At 42.8% G+C, this 20,460-nt stretch overlaps 1 protein-coding gene across 4 annotated transcripts in view; it reads left to right on the plus strand.

Annotated features, from left to right (window-relative positions):
• RAD51B (RAD51 paralog B) overlaps window positions 1-20,460 on the plus strand; it is a 641,492-nt gene that overhangs the window by 457,126 nt on the left and 163,906 nt on the right. The window lies entirely within an intron of this gene.

Here is a 20,460-nt window from a genome sequence, read left to right on the forward strand (position 1 = left end):
TGACTGGCATCTCTCAATCTTCTTCCGCAAGAAAATCTGGTTGGCCTAGCATAGGTGATGCGTCTGTCTGCCCTTACACCAATCAGATAGCATTGTTCAAACATGGCTGCCAAGGGCCCACCCATGTGTGAGTGAGTTCAGATTGGAGGATGTTCAAATGTCTCAAAGTATTTCTCTATACTTGCTATAGTCTCATTCTCCATCCTACCCTGGCATCTATACCAAATAACTTTATTTCTGATTTTAGCCTCATTCCCCAAATTTTCACATTTAAGGAAAGCAAGAAGCAACAATTTACATATATTAGGATGATTTAAACTTGCCACTAAGCCAAACACCAAATATACTGTACTCTGTGTCTAGTTCTCCCTCTTATAAATATACATAAGTTTAAATGTTGAGAAAATTAGAGCCTTGGCAAATCTGCTTCTCCCAAGTAGTAAAACTTGAAAAGTGGTAGAGTAAGATAGCAGCTGAATTACACATAATCTAAGATGCATGTAATTTTAATTGTCAATATAAAGAATGTTTAAAGGAATTGAGGTGGTTTATCACAGACAATGCTGAGACGTGACTTTATAATGATTTTTACAAAAAAGTCTTCTGCTTTATCTTTGTCTACATAAGGGTTAAAAAAAGAGGAAATGCTTTAGGAGAAATATAACAGTGACTGGCACAAGGTTAGTATTTAATAGTATTTTCCCAGTAGTGTTTACGTAGAAGTATTTATTAGAAATAACTTTCAGGTGGTTTGAAACATTAGCATGAGTTACCAAGGAAAGTAGATAAGCTTTTATTCTTTGTTCTCTATATCACCTTGCCACCATCTTGCATATCTGGCCTAGCCAAAGACATCCATGATACTTGACTCTCTAAGAGATCAGAATTTGGTAGGGGAAGTAAAATACAAAAGCAGTGGGTAACACTGCCACTTTTTGTGTTCAGAGATCTCTACGTGTTCTAACTTGTCCCATTTCATTTTTATAGGGTAAGAAAAGGAAAATAGGGTTCACTGTCTTTATTTTACCACTTCGTAAACAGTTAGAGGGTCAGTCATTCCTGCAATTTAAAATTCTAAATTTGCTGGTATTTCCACCTTCAGGGAAGGTGGAAAAACAACAATTTCCACTTACGGGTGGTGTCTTGATCTTGCAGATGCTAGTAAGATGAACTGGGCAGAGAGAATGTTAATATAAAGCACACTGTTAATGACTAAAGTAGAATTGAAAATGAATTTTGTCTCTTTAAAGGGCAACAAGAACCAAGGTGACTATATTTTGGTAAGCTGTAATGCAAAACAACAACAACAACAACAACAACAACAAAAACCCCAGCATGATGGATTAAAATTAATCATAGAAACATGTATTAGTGAAGGCTGAGCTATGATATCATTGGAAAAGTAAAAACTAGAAGTGTTATTTGATAAATGAAACTGTATCAGAGTAGCTTCATTAAATGACACTATCATTTATAGACTAATTTGTCAATTCCTAGGACATATCTTAGAGCATTAAAGCAAGAAATGTCTTCATAGTTTTATGGAAGTCTCAAATTGAATGTTTTAGGTCAAAGGTACAATATAAGCAATCTAAAAGTAATGTTTTCAAGTAGTTTGTAAGCTTGTGATAAATATTATATTATCTGGGGTCTTCAGTGCAGGTAACAGATCCAGGGGAATTTATTGACTAAGGTAATTGAGAAGTCTAAGGGGTGGCTGTAACTGGGCTTCCAACAATGTATCATTGTTTCTAGTGCTATTTCCATGTCTCTGCTCTGCTTTCCTCCTGTTGATTTTAATCTCAGCAGGTTTTGTCACATGGTGACAAAGGGGCTTCCCTGGCCCTCATCACTTAGGGTCTCAAAAGACATGGGGTCCTTTCCAACTGACCCACTGGATTACTTGCCTACCCCTGTGGCAGAAAGACAAGAGTGCCAAAGATGGGGCTGGGGCAGTTCTCCAAAGGAAGGGAAGGCTTTCGTTACCAGAAAAGAGGGATGGGGTGTTGTATTGGTAGAAAGAACAGCTGTCCACCCATACATTACACAAATGCATGCCAAGTACTTTCACATCCTTGGCAAAAACAAACAAACAAACAAACAAACAACCCCAAACTTTCACTAATGGAAAAGAAATGACAGCTTCAAATAGTGTAAGAAAAAAAAAATTCAAAGTGTTTTTAAATATTCTGTCTAGTCCCCAGAAATACAACTAATTGTTACTTCCTCTTTGCTTTCAAATATTTTGCTTACCTCTCTGCTCTGTCACTTGGTTATCCTCCTTCTACAGATCTAGCTTCCTGAAATAGGGTGTGAGCATTTGAAGGCAGAACTTTGTCTTTTATCTCTATCTCCAGTGCCTAGTCTGCTGCCTGGGACACAGAAGCCAGTTGATGCTTATTGAATGGAATTGGATTCTATCATATGCACTGCTTACAGTAGGAAAAGAATAATTTGTAAAAGTTTACTAGACAAGAACATTAGAGGGAAAGTCCTTATTCTCCATGAGGAAGGGTTTTCCCTGAGCAACTCTTAGCTTTTCTGCCTCCTCCTCATTCCTTCTCAGGGAATGTGGCATGGTGCATCTGACTGGTAAGTCTGGGGTAAGGAAAGAACTTTTCACATTCAGTGGTGTTCTACCAGCCACAGAGGGCCTAGATTGGACCACTGCCCAATATAGTTTGGGGGAAGCCTACTGTTGCTATGCCCCCAAGCCACATCCTCTACTTCCTCTATTTCTTTCGATGGGTTCAGAATTCAGGTGGGAAAGGTATAGAATTTAATGTTCCCCTCAATCTTCATAAAAATGTTTAGAAAGATCCTATTGTTTGTCTTTGAATATGTGCAGAGAATGGATATAAAAACTAAATCTCTTGGGATTTTATGTATTATTTATTTATATTCCATCTTTTTCCAAAAGAGATTTAAGATGGCTTCATGTTCAACATGGTAATCTAATCCATGACATTCAAAAGCCACAAAGACAGAAAAAGAATTTTTCGAGACACCCTGAAGCACAACTTCATTTGATATGGTTTCCTAGCCTAGATTATAATCAGGAAGTAACTGATTCCTTTTATTATTGTTTTTAAGCAAAAAAAATATCTGATTCCTCATCCTCTATCCCTTCTTATGGTAAACAGCTTCATTGGTTACCCCATTACCAAACCCCAATCCTAGGAATCAATGTAGATTTCCTTTCCTCTCTGCTGCCTCTTCTTCCCCAACATCTATTCCATGGTCAAGATTTCCCTCCTCAGTACCTCTCATATCCCGCCATACATCCAGTGTCTAAGTTCACGCCTTGAAGTGGCTCTTGTCTGGACCAATCCAGCCCCCCAGCTTTGTAGTTTTCATTCCCTATTCTATACTGTGGCCAAAGTGTTCTTTCCAGTGCAACAGCATGATTGTGTTACTGTTGTGTTTGAAATCCCTCTGTGTCTTTTTACTGCCTCTAGGAGTTAGTCCAAACTCCTTAGCATACATACAGGGACCTCAAGGGTCTGGCAGCTGCCGAGTTCTCCAGGCATCTCTCTGAATGGTTTTTCTCTTGGCCTCATTTCTCTACCACCCCCCCTCCCCCACAAAACACATACACTAGAGCTATTGTGAAGTACTCAGAGTACCTCTTAGAGGCCAGGCTACTTGGCATTTTTGGGTTCCGTTGCTGCTCTTCTGCCTATAATTTGCCTGTTCCAGCCTCTCCTTGCCCCCAAAACTGACTCAGCTTTCAAGACTCAACCAAAGTGCACCTCATCTCTGAAGCCTTTTTGACAGCTCGCCCTTAGGAAGAATCAAGCTGTCTCTTCTTTGTGTCTACTTCTGTGCCTTGTTGTCCTGAACACATTTCTTTTTTTCCATGAATTGTTGACGACACTATTTTTGCCTCCAGTAGACCGAAAGGTCCTGGGCGCTAAGTCCAAATCATGCCTCTTCGGTTGTCTCTGACACATAACATTTTGCCTGACCCTTGAGCAACATCCCATAGATGTTTCTTGACTAAATGCATGTTTACATGTGTGAGCGAATAGCAGTGTGGGAATTTTTGTTAGCAGTATTGCCTTGTTTCCTACAACTTTGAGGATACAAAATTAGCTACTCCCATACAATGGTTAGGGAGCCCTGCATTGCAAAGATTCAGCTTTAAGACGCGGACTTGTGAACAGGAGCAGGCTCTGCTTTATAGTAATTTCAGCTGCTGATGTTAGCAGCCTCTGTTCCTTGTAGAGTTGAGAGGGCTGTTGGTCACTTTTGGTCTTTATCTTATAAACACCCACACAGAAGGATTGCATGGGAGCCCAAGCAGAGGATATCTGTGTGGATTGAGAGAGGATTTTAAAGCTTTAGAGAGTCTCATCTTTCTGGAGTAGTTTAACTATTCATCTCCCCGGGGAAGAGACAAAATCACTGAATTTGCTCAATATTCCATCCAGGCTTTGAAAACCAACAGGGCAAGAGAGACGTTAAAAAGCAAAAATTGTTGACAGAGTCAGCAAGTATTTACTAAGTGACTATTGCATGGCCCATGCTGCGGAAGAGCAGGGAAAAGGACATTCCTTGGAGAGTTTACTGTCCATAGTTATTAATGTCACTGGAACAAATATGCCTTAGATGATAAGTTCTGATGACAAATGTAGACAACCTTTATTTTTTTAATTACATAAAAAATATGAAGTAGTCTGCAAAGCACCATTTTCTTACAGTTTATAATGGCTGAAAAATGAAGAGTCCAAGGTATGCTCATGGTCTAAATCCGGGATTGCAGCTCAGTGCCCACTGGATCACAGTCATACAACATTTTCGAATTCAGGAAATTTTTAATAAGAATTAAGATTTCTTACTTGTGGTTTCTGCCTGGCTCTTAAATCCAGTTGACTTTGTGATCTCAGGTCTAAATGATTCACACATGACTTAGTGGTTTGGGGAAAACTGTACAAAGGCTTTCAACTTTGGATAAGTGGATTCTCATATAAACACAAAGAATATTTAACTAATTTGTGAGTTCCTAGGCATAAAGCAGAGGTTTTTTTAAAAACAGACCAAGAAAAATGAAGATTAATCTTGCCTTTGTTTCATGGATTAGATCTGGGATCAACAAACCTTTCTGTAAAGGGCCAGATAATAAATATTTTAGGTTTCACATTGTAGGTCATGTGGTATTGGCTGCAGCTCATCTGCCATTGTAGTGTGAAAGCAGCCATAGACAACAGAAGAACAAATAAGCATGGCTGTGTCCAATAAAACCTTATTTATGAACATGAAAGTTGAATTTCATATAATTTTCATGTCACAATTTTTTTGGTCTCTTTTTCCCCCCAACTATTATTTAAAACTGTGAAAACTTCTTAGCTCATGGACCATTTCAAAAACAGGAGACAGGCTTCATTTGGCCCCCAGGCAGGACGTTGGATGATTGTCACTACAAAATCTTGGTCTTGGGCTTTTTAGACCTGACTAGCCTGAAGGGAACAAGCTAGGGTGTTCTGCCCTCTGTAGAGTGCAAGGGAATTCTCCTTTCCTCACTTTTTCATATTCAGAGGGGGCTGGGTGGATGTCTTGCTTGAACATGCAAGTAGTGCCCAGTTGCTCACCTTGCATTTCCCAAAGCCTCAGAGGCCAGTCTACATTTCAGACAGCCCAGGTGATGAGTGAGCCTTGTGTTTTCCATGAGGAACTCTATCCCTAAGCATCTGTATCCCAGCTATACTTATGCATGGAAAAGGCTAAAATCTATTAATATCCTAGCTAGAAAGAAAACTATAAAATTACACATATATGCAAGCTTGTGTGTATTCTGCAGTTCAAAGTGTAGTCAGCAAAAAAAAAAAAAAAAAAAAAAAAAAAAAAGCATGCATGCTATTGCACTGGGAGGAAATCGGTGTCTTTGAAATCAAATACCCTCCCATTGGCATATCCAGGCTTGAAACCCTGCTGCAGCTTTTAGCTTCCACCACATGTTTACATTGGAAATCTCTCTGTGCGCATATAGAGTTTGTTCTCTTATGAAATCATGTCTCTAGGGAAGGATAATTTAAAGCCATTTCCGTTTGTTATGTCTGAGCTGAACTAGACTATTAGGGCTTGTTAACGCTGGATAAACTTGAGCCCTATAACTGCCTTCATCTGCAGATTATAGAATCTGTCCAACAAATTGCATTCTGATGTTTTCAGATGAAGGCTGAGCAAGCAAGGGCCTTTTAATTTATTTTCTATCACCATGGTTGTCTTAGGAATCACAGATTTGACTCTCATGCCTACTTGGGACAGCGTAGATGATATAACTCTTGGATGGGCCAAATCCAGAAGTAACTGAGACACTAAACGACATCTGCATGCTGCTATAGCGGAGCAAGCAACGGCTGGCAGTCAGAACTGCTGGCGAAGCATCTTTCTTCAGAGTGTCTCCCTTCCCCCAGTCTTAGCATAAATCAGGGTTAGGTCCACTGAAATAGCGTGTGTGGTCTGCATTTAGAAATTTCATTTGAAAATTATATTGTGGCAACCATGAGACAGATGGGTAGAGTAAAACAAGTTTTCTTTAGGCTCATGTTAAGTAAATAGAATTAAGTGAAGATAGACAGTTTCCCTGATGGAGTGAAGGGGAGGTGATGGTTGCCCCAGGGTATCTAACTCCCTTTGCCTCCATTCATCAAACCCGCTAAACACACTTACTCTACTGCTGACATTTAAGAATTTGGCTTATTATGATCCTCCATTTTAGAGAGTGGGATACTAGAAGATTGAAATTGCACCCATTTGACTTATTTAAAAAAAAATCTAGTAGAACTGCCCGCATAATTTCAAGAAAGTCTTAAGTAGGATGGCACTGGGCAGTGGTGTGCCTGTACACTGTGGCACCTCCCAGTTTTAGAAAAGAAATCTTCCCTCCATGGCTCCAAACTTATTAACAGCCTTATTCAGCCTTAGCTGAATTCAATTCTTTCCAGTAAACCTGTGGAAGGAAGGCACTGTCTTAAGCCCAGAGGTTGGTGGTGGTGGTGGGAGAGGGTGGAGGTGGGATTGTCTAACCCTGATTTAGACAAAGAAAACATGGACCATCTCAAAAGGTGACTGTGTTTATGAATCACCCTAATCAAGTCCAGACTCAAAGAATGCCAGAAATGAAGGGAAGGAACTGAACAGTGACATTTAAACTAGGCTTTGAGTGAGAATTAGGGATTTGACCAACAGGAGGAAGAAGAATCTGCTAGACTGAGATAATAGCATAAACGAAATTCCCAAAGTAGAAAAATTCAGAATTGTGTTCAAGGAGCATTGAAATTCGCCCTCCCCCTGCTTGCTTCCTTCCCTCTTTTCTTTATTCAATAATTATTTAATGATCACCTGTGGTAAACCAAATAGACATGGCCACTGCCCATACGAAGCTGACAGTCTAAAGGAGGAGACAGCCCAAAGTACACGACAGGTGACAGTTGTGATCCTTACCTCAAACGACAGTGTGCATTGGCTAAGAGAGAACATTACAGGAGAATTCTACATAGTTTTCAGGGAGATATCCTGCAGCGAGAAGGGCAAGTAGGCATTGGTTACAGAGCATTGCATGAAAACAGGTCAGAGTGCATACTACCTGTCTAAGACACCGTGAGGGTGAGGCTATGTGCTGTCTTAGGTGAGGCTGCCTGGAGAGTCAGGGAGCACACCAGGGTGGGGAATTTGTCCTTATTCTAGGAGCAAAGGGAAGCCCTTGACTTGTTTCAAGCAAAGAGTGGGTTGAAGTGATAAGATTTGCTTTTTGGAAAGGTCACTCTGCAATGTAAAGAATTAGAGGCATAGAGAGAGGGGCAGGAAGTCCCACGGGGAGGCAGATGAGATCTTCCAGGTGGCATATATTCTGGTTGTATGCACTAGGGTAATGGTGGTGGGGATGAAGTGAAGGGAATGAATTTGAGGGCTGATTATGAGCATGGCATTGGACACAGTGATTTTGACACTAAAAAGATATACCAGGAAGATACAGGGGTTGGCTGGAGATACACATTTGAGAGTTATCTCCCTGTAGATGGTAATCCAACCATGAGTGTGGATGAATAAATGTCAGGTGAACGAATGAGTGATAGAATAAGTCAGTGGATGAGACTGGGTGAGGAAAGAACATAGAATAAGAAGAGAGCAGTATGATGCTGTATTTCTGTAACTATTCATTATTGTTATGAGGACGCCAAAGCAAATTATTTGTCCCATAGCTATTTCTCATGCCTCATATGGACATATTTTGAAAGCTAACAAATACTTGGGAAGTGATCAGATCATCCCCTTGTCCACATGGAAACACCTCTCCTAAAACCTTATAACTTACAGGTGGGTGGGCTCTAAGAGTTCACACTGAAGATGGTCATTTGGATTATAAAACACTGTTCCCCAAAGAAGCACGTAGGTTCCTAGGCTGATGCCACCAGAGTCCCTGATTGACCCCAACTGACCAGGGCCCTTTCTAAGAGACATTATGTTCAATAATACATTGGGTTACCAGCACAGCTTCCCTTCACTGCTGCCTTGGGCGTGGGCCTGGGAACCCTTCTCCATTCTCCTCCCATCCCCCTCACCAGACATGAGAGACAGGATTGCCTACCTTGTTGTCATTGGGAGGGGCCTGCTGGCTTCAGAGGGGGAGTTCCAGGGGTTTTTGGGAACCCCTACCAGTGCAAGCTCTCGAAGACTCTTCTAGGTTCTAGATCTGCATTTGAACCCATTCACCCCTTTGTATCCTTTCTGAGGACTCCAAGAATTGTCCTGCTTCTGTGTGCCTTGCTTGTACTGTCAGCAGGTAGGAATCTGATGGGGTCAGGAGGAGAGATATAAAGGGGAGGGTGGGGATGGCACTGTGTCTTTCCCCATGCTTAGCCTACAAATTATTGTCATAAAACTTTTCTCATCTTTCTAGTTCCTAAAGCAAGCACACACAACTCTTTGGAAGTTTCTAAGGTTTTTTATTACTAGCAATATCAGAAAGCAGGTGGAGAGCAGAACTCCCTCTGGCCTCTTCCCTAGCCTCTCCTTATTTTGAATTGTTTTCTTGAGGCCTAGGATGAACACATATCCCAATTTCTGAGGCCTGCCCTGGTTTATGGCTAGTGTCTTGGCATAATTGCCAGGAGCACCTCCTTTCTTTACAAATATAGGAGATCAATTATGGTCTCCCTTACCAGGGAGAAAGATAAAGTGATACACTGATGGTAGTGGTGAAGTCACAAAAGATTGGAAGCATCGCATTCTAGTGCAATCACGTGAACCTGAGGGGCTTCCTTGGCACTTGGGCAAGATGAGATCAAAGAGCAGGGAAGAGAAGGGTGGGTTTCCAGGCAGCCATAGGGCCAACAGCAGAGGATAAAAATTTGGAAGCAGAGGTGGAGCCAGGTTATAACAGAACAAAGAATGGTGTGTTGAAGGCCATGGTCCTGGGCCACTGTTGTCTGGTTGTGGCAGCAAGGGGAGCAGAGCGCAGAACTGTCAACATTTCACTGAAAATTTGTGTGAGAAGTTGCCACTTTGGGAGAATGGTTCAGGAAGACTTTCCCTGTGTCCACATAACTGTGTTTCTAATAATAGGTTTCTGGGAACCTCGGGCCACCCCACTGGCATAACCATGTGGGGTAACCCAAGCCCACAGGTCTCTAAGGGATGTACTCAAATCATGTGTACACAGTATGAGAACCACCTGTGATGTTAAACAAACTAACAAATATATGATCCTTTCTCATCACCACTTCCATGAAACAAAAAAACTACTTAGAAGCGTTGACTATAATGGTAATGTTTTCTTAACAAAGAGATTACTTGTAGTGAAGAACTTAGAAAAAGGAGCCATAGTCACTACTATTTTGGTACCATGTGGGTAGTGTGCCTATTATTAGGTCTTTTGCATATTCTAATAATGGTTTAAACTAGAAAAATGAAGTTGTTGCTCCTGGGTACTCAGAAGCTTAATAGCCCCCAGACCTTATGCTGTCTGGTGGGGAATGTGTATATCAATCCTTGGGAAGCTGCAGGCTAACCTCACTCGGTGGTGAACTCAGGACTGAATTTTGAATTCAGAGCCCCATTTCAGGCTCTGAGGTCTGAAATGCCTTTGCGTAAGCCTCTTGGTCTCAGAATGACCCAGTTTCCTTTTCTGTATAAGGAGAACGTGATCCCAGTATGAGAGTAGTAGCTGAATAGCTTTCAGCATTTGGGAAAAATTCCGGTGAAGGGTGTGAGCTCTCCAAATGTTGCGGGGGGCCTGTGATGCACGGCGAACAGGACTCTCTCATCACTGGAAGGGTGCAGGCAGCCACTGAATGGACCCTGCTCGGGAAAAGCGGAGACACACTCCTGTTTTGGTGATACCAGTGCAAATATGTTTTTACATCCCACTTCTTATTTTGCCTGTTTTTTGGAAACACAGCTTTTTTTGTTTGCCTCTTTGTACTACATAAAGAAAATGTTAGAACAATTCTTACTAATCTCCAAAGTCAGCTGAGTGTTCATATAAAGAATACCCTTATCAGTTAGAGTGGCCACCTATGATTTCCCATTAAACAGCTGTGTATTTCCCAATTGTTGGTTATTTGGGGTTTTTTCTGTCTTTACTATCATAAAAAAACATTGTAATGAGTATCTTTTTACATGCAGATTTCCAAACATGTCTGTCTCCTTAGGATACATTCCTGAGGTGATATTGATGGGTCATATGCATGTTTCTGTTTCTATATGTATTGCCAAACTACCTGTCAGGAAGGTATCAATTTGCATGCTTACCCTGGGGGTTACATGTGTTTTCAATCTTTGTGAACCTCTTATATGAAAATGATATCTTATAGTTGATTGCATTTGTTTTCCTTTGATTGCTAGAGATTGAGCATCTTTTGTATGTATATTGCTTGTTTGTATTTTGCCTATTGTGACTTACTTGTTTAGTGCAGTTTGAAAGCTCTGGGAGTGTCATGGTCTGGTTGGTCCGTGGAATGCAGGATCTGGACTATGAATTATTCTTCGGTTAGATTGCATGATATGAAAGCCTATAGTAAAGAAATTTTGTAAAGCCATTAGAAAGCTATTTTAAGAATATTCTATGATTTACTATACCATGACATTTGAGAATCCTTCACAAAAGAGGGATAGACACCAATTCTGGAGAAGGTGTCCCTGGGCTGTGCCCCTCTGCTGCGGCCCTAGCATTCTTGGAAAGCTCTCGGTAGAGGAACCGCTGCAGCAGCCAAGAGGACCCCACCTGCCTGAAGCTGCATAGGCCAGCCTCTCTTGAGTTTTATGATGCATCTGAAATGAAGTTTTACTGCATCCTCTCTCCAACCCACGAAAGACCATAGGGGTAGAAAAGAAAAACAGAACCCACCAACAGGAACAAGCAGATCTGTCCGAGAGTGGGGAACCGGTTACCCCGTGGGGCAGTGGGAGAGTAAACTAGAAAAGACATAAAGCACACCTCGCTTTAATCCCTTCCATCCGCCCAGAGTCCCCAGAAAGCTCATAAAGTCTCCCTTTCTGGGTGATTGGATTCCTTTAGCTCATGGGAAGGCAGCATGTTTTGTTGTTTTGGGAAAGGGCTCTGAGGGAGCTGGGGGTGGGGTGGGGGAGGAGAATGGCAATCACTGGAGGTGAATGAAAACGAAGCCCCCTCTCTCCTGGCTTCAAGGTGGTGAGTGGTAAACACAACAGCTGCTGCCTGAAAACACATGGGGGCTGGGCAGCCGCGGGCAGCCGCCTTTCAGCAGGGCCAGCAATTACCTCCCTCGGAAGCCATGCATATCTGTGCGTTTTTTCACCTTTTGAGGGCTCCTCTTGGCTAACTCAAAGGAATCATTTTGAATGCTGCTGGCAAAAATGTTGCTGAAAGTTGTGGGTGGTGGGTGGTGTGTTTTTTATTTCTCTAAAAAGAGTGGTTGTTCATCTCTGCCAGTATTTAGAAGCTGGAACTGTCTGTTCTTTTTGTTTGAAATAGACTTTAGAGACCAGTCCTTTCAGAGACTGGGAGAAGGAAAAAGGAGGGAAAAAAACACAACTCTCTGGATACTTTTTACTTGTTTACTTTTGACCTTTCTCTGTGTTTGCAGGCTGTAGGAGAACCCTGGTCAGCCTGGCCTGGACTCCTCTGTCTCGAACAACAAACACTCAAACAATCCCCTCTCCCCAAATTCTCTGGCGGTTAAAAGAAGAACCTCCTAAAACTTGTCTAACCTACGTGTTCTTGAACTCTTGGTGAAGGTGGAGGAAAAAATGCTTTTCCTCCTTCTCCTCCATCCAGTGGCCCAGCCACCCTTCCAGGCCTTGTCTTACTGTTCTTCATTCCTCCCCCAAACCCATTCCTCAACTCTGCTGCTTCCCAGCTCGCAGGGCCGCAGGGCCGCAGGGCCGCAGGGCCGCAGGGCGGCCTTTTGGGCTTCTCTACCTCGCAGGTGCCACTGCCTTTCCTGGAATGCTTCCTCTCCACCCTTGGCTAGGGGTGGGGTGGCCGGGGGGAGTCCTCTGTCGTATAAGGCTGCCCTAAATGCACTGAGCCTTCCTTCCATGGCTGACATCCTTGAAAGCAGGGAGCAACCTGGAATGTCTAACACAAAGCCTGTGTCACTGGAGGCAGCAGTGGTATTGGTATTAGCAGCAGCATTAGTGATGGGAATAATAGTGATGTTTTGGGCATGTGCCACGTGCTAGACACTGTCCCATGTGTTTCTCACATGTATCATCCCTAATCCTCCCAATTACCCTACATCATAGATGGTATCATCTCCAGTTTATAGATGAGGAAATTGAGGCTTAGGAGTTAAGAAACTCTGCCAAGATCATCATCTAGCTGACAAATGACTGGACCAAAGTTGGAATCCAGATCTTACTCATTTCCACTCTATCTCATGGCCTCTTACTAGATGCTCAGTAAATATCTGTTGATGAATGAAAGGCCTGGAGATTGTTTTCTGAGCCTGGGGAAATCTTTCTGGGAATGTCAAGGCCATGGCTTTTACACCTGGTCCTTTAACTGGGTTCCCTAGGCCCTTAGTTTTTCTTCTTCTATTCCTGATATCATCCTGTCTCCTGTTTTCTGTCTAAGAATCATACCCTCTCATCATGTTTTAGCTCTAGGGCTGGGGATGGAACAAAGTATAGCCTCCTTGTCTCACATACCTACTTTTCCTTGAACTAGCCCTTATTTCCCTGATCTCATTTTAGTCACCCCAAAGATAATTAGGCTAAATTAAATGAAGTCACTGTTTTTATAGATCCAGAACAGTTGAAGATCAGTCCTATCATATGGGTCAAGCTAATAGAGCACGTCTGTCAGAGGCCTGAAGGAGAAGCCTGCAAACTTCCCTCATGGAATTGTTGTAAGAATTAAATACGTATAATACATAAAAATGACCACTAGTGCCTGGTATGTAGTAAATTCCCAAAAAGGTAAATATTAGCTCTTGTCATTATTTTTATTAATCCTTGAATGGGATACCAAAATTCCTAAAAGAGGGTGAGACTAGGGGAAATACATTCATTAATATTAAAATTAGTACAGCTAATATTTAATTACTATATGGCAAGCACTGTGATAAGGATTGTTCGTGTATTGACTCATATTCTCATAACATAATTAGAATTCTCACAACAATCTGATGATGTGGGTACCACCCCAGCCTCGTCTCACAGGTAGGGAGGTGGAGACAACAGGGAGGTTAATTTGGGGAGCTTGGGGTCCAGTTTCTGGTCCTGGCCTGTACTCTTTCATAAATCACCCCCACACTGAAACATAGTAAGCCCAAGGCCTACTGGAAGCCTAATAGTAAAGGAATACACCAAATCCTTCTCATTCTTATCTCTAATTTTTATTTTCCCGGGACTCGAGCATGTCTGTGAAAGGCCCTGTTGCTGTGTCCTTGTACAGTCCCAGACACCACTGAGAGGAGGGAGGGCAACCCAGGGAAGCCGGCATTCCTGGGAAGCAGCTCAACATGGGCAGGACCTCTGTGCACCAAACCCAGTTCTTCCAAACCAGTATTTCCCAGTTGCCAGCCTGCTGCAACAACCCGTGTTACCACAGCTGAGGCTGTTTGGTAAGGAAAGGTTTTCGGCACAAAATTGTTTCTCGTATTCAGCTAACTTACCACTCTTGTTCCCCTTGAGACTGCAAAACACCATGCATGCCTCCCTCTTTATAAAGGCCAAAACAAATCCTAGAGACGAACACAATATTTGCAGTTCTTTTTCAAAAATGGGTACTGTGGGGTTGCCTGGCTGGCTCAGTTGGTTAAGCATACGACTCTTGGTTTCCACTCATGGAAACCATGATCTTATGGTTTCATGAGTTCAAGCCCCATGTCGGGCTCTGAGCTGGCAGTATGGTGCCTGCTTAGAATTCTCTCTCTGCCTCTACCTCTCCCCAACTTGCACTGTCTCTGTCTCTCTCAAAATAGATAAATAAACTTTAAAAAAATGGTACTGTGCACCAAGTAAATATTTGGCGAATGAACATAGGTGATTAAATAGTCAGTAAAAAGAAATGTATACAGCCATACTCTACGTATTTGCATATGAAGTGCATGTACATATACAAGAAATTTCGTATGTAAACTTCATGGTGCAGTTATATGTGTATATGTGTTAATATATAGTTTTTATTTTATTTTATTTATTTTGTTAATGTTTATTTTTTGAGAGAGAGAGACACACAGAGTGTGAGCAGGGGAGGGGCAGAGAGAGAGGGAGATGCAGAACCCGAAGCAGGCTCCAGGCTTTGAGCTGTCAGTGAAGAGCCCAACACGGGGCTCGAACCCACAAACCGTGAGATCATGACCTGAGCTGAAGTTGGATGCTTAACCTACTGAGCCTCCCAGGCACCTCAGTATATAATATTTTAATTCTTTCTGCGTATCTGCGTTTTCTACATCTCTATGTGAAGGTGGAGCACCTTCAGGTGTGCAGGCTCTGAATCGGGCCCGCCTCCCCACTCCAGCATGCTGTGCTCTGCTCACCTGCACCCGCTCTCGGCCCGTCACCTTGTGGTTAACATGGCCCTGTGGTTCAAGTGGGAGGGTTAGGAGCAGAGGGCCAGAGCCGGTGTCCTCCCTGAATGTCAAATGTGATGCTCTACCTCAATGTTTCGAGTATCCTTGTAGCCTACCAGGGAGCACTGGAAAGGGAGACGGGTGGTGGTGGTGGTGGGTGTTGTCTCTGTGCACGTCTCTGTGGGTGTAGAAGGTAGAGGTGCTACCTGAGGAAGACTCAGTGCGTACCCTTCACTGTCATGCTTCTGCATGCCCGTAAGATGGAAATCACATCCACTGACAGAGATCCTCGAAGAAGAGGTAAAATCGATGATGTGTTAGGGTGAGATCTGCTGTGGAAAGGCCCACTGTGCCAGGGCTGCCTGCTTTTTTTATGCACGTGCCCTGAGTGAGAGCAAGGATACAGTTGGCTTCCTTCCCCAGAGCCGGCACAGTAAATGTGCCGAGTAAATGGCAGAGTAAATGTCCGCTGGGTGTTTGTTCCAGCTCTGTGTCACCATCCCGTGCTCCCGGCTCTTTCTCCTCCCATCTGCCCTCTCTCTGGACTGCTCCCGTTTGTTTGTCCCTTGCCCCCTCCCCAGCTAGCCCACTCCCCCGCATTGCTCCCTCCTCTCCCCTCCCTCTGCCACCACTCACTCCGCACGGGCCTCCAAAGAGTCCTGTCTTGACTCAAGACACCCATTAAACAAAGTGAGACACTAGCAGTCATCGGGCACTTTGTGAGGGAGGCCAATTAGAGGCCAGATTGATCAAGACGAGCAGCAGGACATCCCGAAAGACGCTTTGCTTCTGGGGAATGGGAGCTTAATCCCGTCACTGGCTGGATGGAGACTCCTGGGGCCTGCAAGCCTCATTCCTGCTGTGCCTGGAGGGAGACCATTGGAGGACAGCCGCGCCATGGAGGGCTCCGCTCACCAGCGGCCCCCCTCCCTCCCCCGGCCCCCTCGCTTCTCTTTTCTTCTGCAGTGACACACACTGCAGTGCCTCTGAGGTCATTTGTTTCCCACAGCCTCACAGGGCGCTGTGGCAACAAGGGGGACAATGATCTCTCCCAGGAATGATGGGAGGCCTTGTTTTGCCTTAAATAAGCCCCTTCAAGGGAGCAGTAAGGTCTGTTGTGTGTGTGGTTTGTTTTTGCAGAAAATCCTTTTGCACGTAGTTCCAGTGTGAAGTACTCAGGCAACTTCAATTGAAGACATAAAGAATCTTATGTGTGTGGGGGAGGGTTTAATTTTATTTTTATTGCTGTTTTGAGACCAGGATCATGTTTTCCCTTCTGCCAGTTACCCTTTTCCCACTCACGCTCCCTAGACCCCAGCGTTCTTTGGATAGTTTTAGGCAGGAATTGGCAGGTGTTGGAGCAGAGAGATGCCTGTGTCTCCATGCTGGCATCTGACTTCCCTCAGCTGTGGCGTGAGCGCTCCAGGGATTTAGAAGTCCGGCACATTTCTCATCCGATCCTGGACCCAAAGAACGTGCTTGAGACTGGATATCCAGGGCTGAAATTCACAGCCAAGTGAAAGTGAGGTGGGAGGAAAGAGTACATTGTGGGTTGCCTCAGAACAGACCATGGGCTTTAATGCCAGAGCTTCAGAGGACTGTGAGGAAAGGAGAAGGCCTGTGTACTAAACATGGAATAAAGAGAGTCAGGTTCTGTGCCCAATTTCGCTGTTTGATGAGGAGAGATGTGAGATTATGTCTACGTACACCCTGACGGCACTGCTGGAAAGCACAGAACTGGCCTATTTGTCTTAGGCTGTCCAGGATTTTAGGTCTTCGGGCTGCTGAAGGGAGGGTGACCTCAGTGCTTGTACGGGCAGGCATTATTCTTTACAAAGGCTTTCTATTTGGTGAATCACGCTGTATCATACAATGTAGATATTTCATCTGGAGAAACTGAGGTTAGGTGACAGAGTGATAAGCCTTTCCCAAACCACGTAATGCATTTCAAGGCTTGAGATTAAAACCCAGGGCCTTTCATCCACCAGATCATTAGCTTATAAGTGTGATGTATGAATTCTTTCCCCTTGTTCCAAAAACAAAAACAAAAACAAGATATTCTCTTATCTGAGCAGTATGTATCAGAAACTGTATGGCTGTCTAAATTCTGTTTGTAAGCCATCTTTTCTTCCCTTGCTTTTTATAAGTCATATCCAACTGTTTATGAAATTTTGCACCTCTTTGACATATCAGATGCAAAAACCATTGGCTTTATGATTGGATCACTGGGAAGAAGATAATATTTTTTCCCTTCCCTTTTTCATTTCCTGACTTTTTTCCAGTGATAATTTTAATACATTTGTGAAATATTCAGGCAGGAAGGAGAGTTTTCCAGATGTTTCTGTTGATTGCTCTATTGCAAACCCAGAACAGTTCAAAGACTGGTATCACTGTTTGGTAAATTGAAGAAACATATTGTTTTGATAACTAGTTATCCTTGAATTGAATAAACATTCCTAAGATTAACTTTTCTCCTAACAACCTTAGTGTCATTTTAATTGTTCACAAATTCTAAGGTGGGAGTCCTGGAAGTTTTGGTAATGGATTGACATATTGTCTTTTTTCTCTGGACCATCTCTTAAATGCTTATTCTCAACTGTTCATTAGCTTCCAATAACAAACACACCACAGCCAATTCCAACAGATAGCCTGTGTCTCTGACAGTGATAGGACATTGGCCAGACCATCTTCTCTGTGGCCATGATGGAAGTGTTCCAATCTTAGCTAAAGTCGACTGACCCATGTTTTAATATTTAGTGTAAAGAAAACAACAACAATAAACAAATAAAAATCATTAATATAGGTCTGTGACAGGTGACGAATGGCAAAAGAAAATTGCTGATCTATAGTCATGGACGGGCCATCTTTGGAAATGTTCTACTCTAAGGAAATGCAGATTGAGCCTGGTTAAGCAGCCTTCCCTCAGGGCTCATCTGCAGGTCTCCCTAAGGGTTCCCTGCCTATTGGCAAATTCCACTGCATCTTGCAGAGGCATGGGAGATGAGCTTGATTAAGTCCAAAATGGTAACCAAAAATGTTGAATAGCAAGAAACTGCCTGTGGTAGCCTTGGGAGCTAGTGAGTAAATAACAGGCTGTTGTCCCACACCCTAGTTGAATGTTCTCAAGAGGTTCTTATGTTGCTCGCATTAGTGGGCATGTAAATGAAACCCCTGTTGGCCTTGGCAGATATTGGCCTCTTCTGTGACCTTGTTTGACTGAAACAAAAAGTCATTGGTGGAACAAAATTTCAGGGCTCTGAACTTGGTTGAAAGAAAAGGGCAATTCTCTGAATTGGGTAATTGGATCACTCAAGTGCCCTAGGGCTTATATCAAACATATAAGAAGGGGATTAATAACTTCAGTGTATAAATGAGCTTCAGGCAGCTTCCAACTGTAACATTTCACTCTCAGGAGCTTGTGGACATAAAAACTGATTTTTTTTCCAGAGCGTTTTGAAGGGCTTTTCATAAAACGCAGGAATGGACTGTAGACTGCTATAGAATCCTTGTAATTGTGTATGGTCCGGTGTGATGAGCAACCTAGAAGCCTTTACAAAATGTCCACTTAAGAAAACCATTCGTGAGATGTATTGTTGGAACTAAACGATGATGCCAATAATATTTTTCAAATCACTTGATATTCATTTCCTTGGTCATGATTTTATTATCTAGGCTGGATTAGATGTATCTACAAACTGGGAAGCTCACCACCTTCCTATTCCCTACAGTTGTTGGGGAGGACCCCAAGACTCACCACAGATGTATATGCACGTTACTCAGTTGTAAGGGGCCAGATGAAAAGCTGGGAAATTTTACGAATTAGTTTATTCATTAATTTGCTTACTCAATATTTATTTAATACTTATTATAATACCGGACTTGAGAAAAAAGAAAAGTATAGAGTAAGACCCATGAACAGGTATTTGAAATACAGGCTCATAAGGATTGAAGGAATGGATGAGAAAGGAGCCATCAGTTCTTAGGAACATGGAGGTAGAAAGGAGGCTAATGGAGGTGACAAGAGGTGAATCTACAAGGCAGAAAAACAGAGAAGAGTATTCCAGGCAGAGGATTCAGGATTGAAAAAGGTTATTCACAAAGACTAAGTTTGTGATCAGTCTGGCCCAGGTAAAAAGATGCAGGCTAAAACTGTCATCTTCTCTTGGAGGAGAGGGATCAACAGGTGTTTCTGTTGGGTCCTGAGGAAGTGGGATTTTTCGCGGTGGAGGCAACTTGGGCTCACAACGTGGGTAGAAAAGGGGAAACAAAGGAAAATTTCTGAAAAATACATTGTTTTGAAATGTATCTTTAAGGGTATGAACATTCCAAGACCTCTGGCAACCACATAGAAAAGAAGAGCTCATAGGGGAACATTCTAGAATTGATTCCTATCTTAATGGTTGTAGATCTATCTCGATACCAAAAAGAGTTTGTAAGATTTTGCTATTTATTAATTGCCGAATCAATATAAAGGTGCTATTTTTTGACTAAGGAAACATTACTAAAGCTGGGTAGAGTTGCTTCTAAGAACTAGACCACCAGAAAGCTATATCAGAAAAGGAGCTAACTTTCATCGTGACCCAAGTATTTATTTTCATTTTTTTTCTTACGATGTTTATAGAAACCTTCAAGGCCGCTGCTTTACCTGCATAGTCACAAGTGAGTAAACAGCCTCAGAGAAGTTAACTCAATTCCTCAGAATTCTAGTGCAGCCAGCACAAGGCAAAGCCCATGTCCTCCCTGTCATGCAAACCCTTGCCCATCATAGCTAAGTCTTCAGGCTTATGTCCACCTACAAGAGTAAAGACAGACATTTGAGTTCTCTCGTATTTGTTTTGGTTTTGTCACTGATCATGTTTTCTCCCTATAAAGAAGAATATGTTTCATTCTCCTCCTTCTCCTCCTCTGCCTTCTTCCTGCAAGACCTGGGTGCCTCTCGCCAGAAGTGGCAAATACATTTCACCTTCCATTCAACTCCAAGTGATCTGTAGTGGCCCCTGGGCCTGCTGTATTGTAACTGCCTGGCAGCAGCTCCCCTGGGCTCTGTGGTGAGGGGGTGGTGGTACGTGTGCTGCGTATCTGTCATCAAGACCGCTACCTTGCTTCACCCCCAAAGTGGTGAGTGAGATAAATCATTTGAAGTCCTAAGACAAGAGAGCCATGCCTCTTTCCCAAAGTAGGGAACATTCTGCCGCTAAGTAAAGAAAGAAAAAAGAGCAGTGAATTTATAAGAGAGATTTGCAGTCTATGAATTAGAAGGGAAAACCTTAAGGAGGAGGCTAAATGAAATAGATTACAAACATCTGAAGTGGGACTGCAGAATCACGTTGTGATTTTGTGGCTCATTTTCAGGGTAGCTGCTGGAATCTGTTCTTTTCTTTTTTTAGTTTTATTGTATTTTTTTCCCCTCTATGTGCAAGGAGATGGTAACCACAAAAAGCAACAGCCTCCTGCATCC

Source organism: Panthera onca, chromosome B3, assembly GCF_046562875.1.
Source record: "Panthera onca isolate mPanOnc1 chromosome B3, mPanOnc1 haplotype 2, whole genome shotgun sequence".
Classification (NCBI taxonomy): Eukaryota; Metazoa; Chordata; class Mammalia; order Carnivora; family Felidae; genus Panthera; species Panthera onca.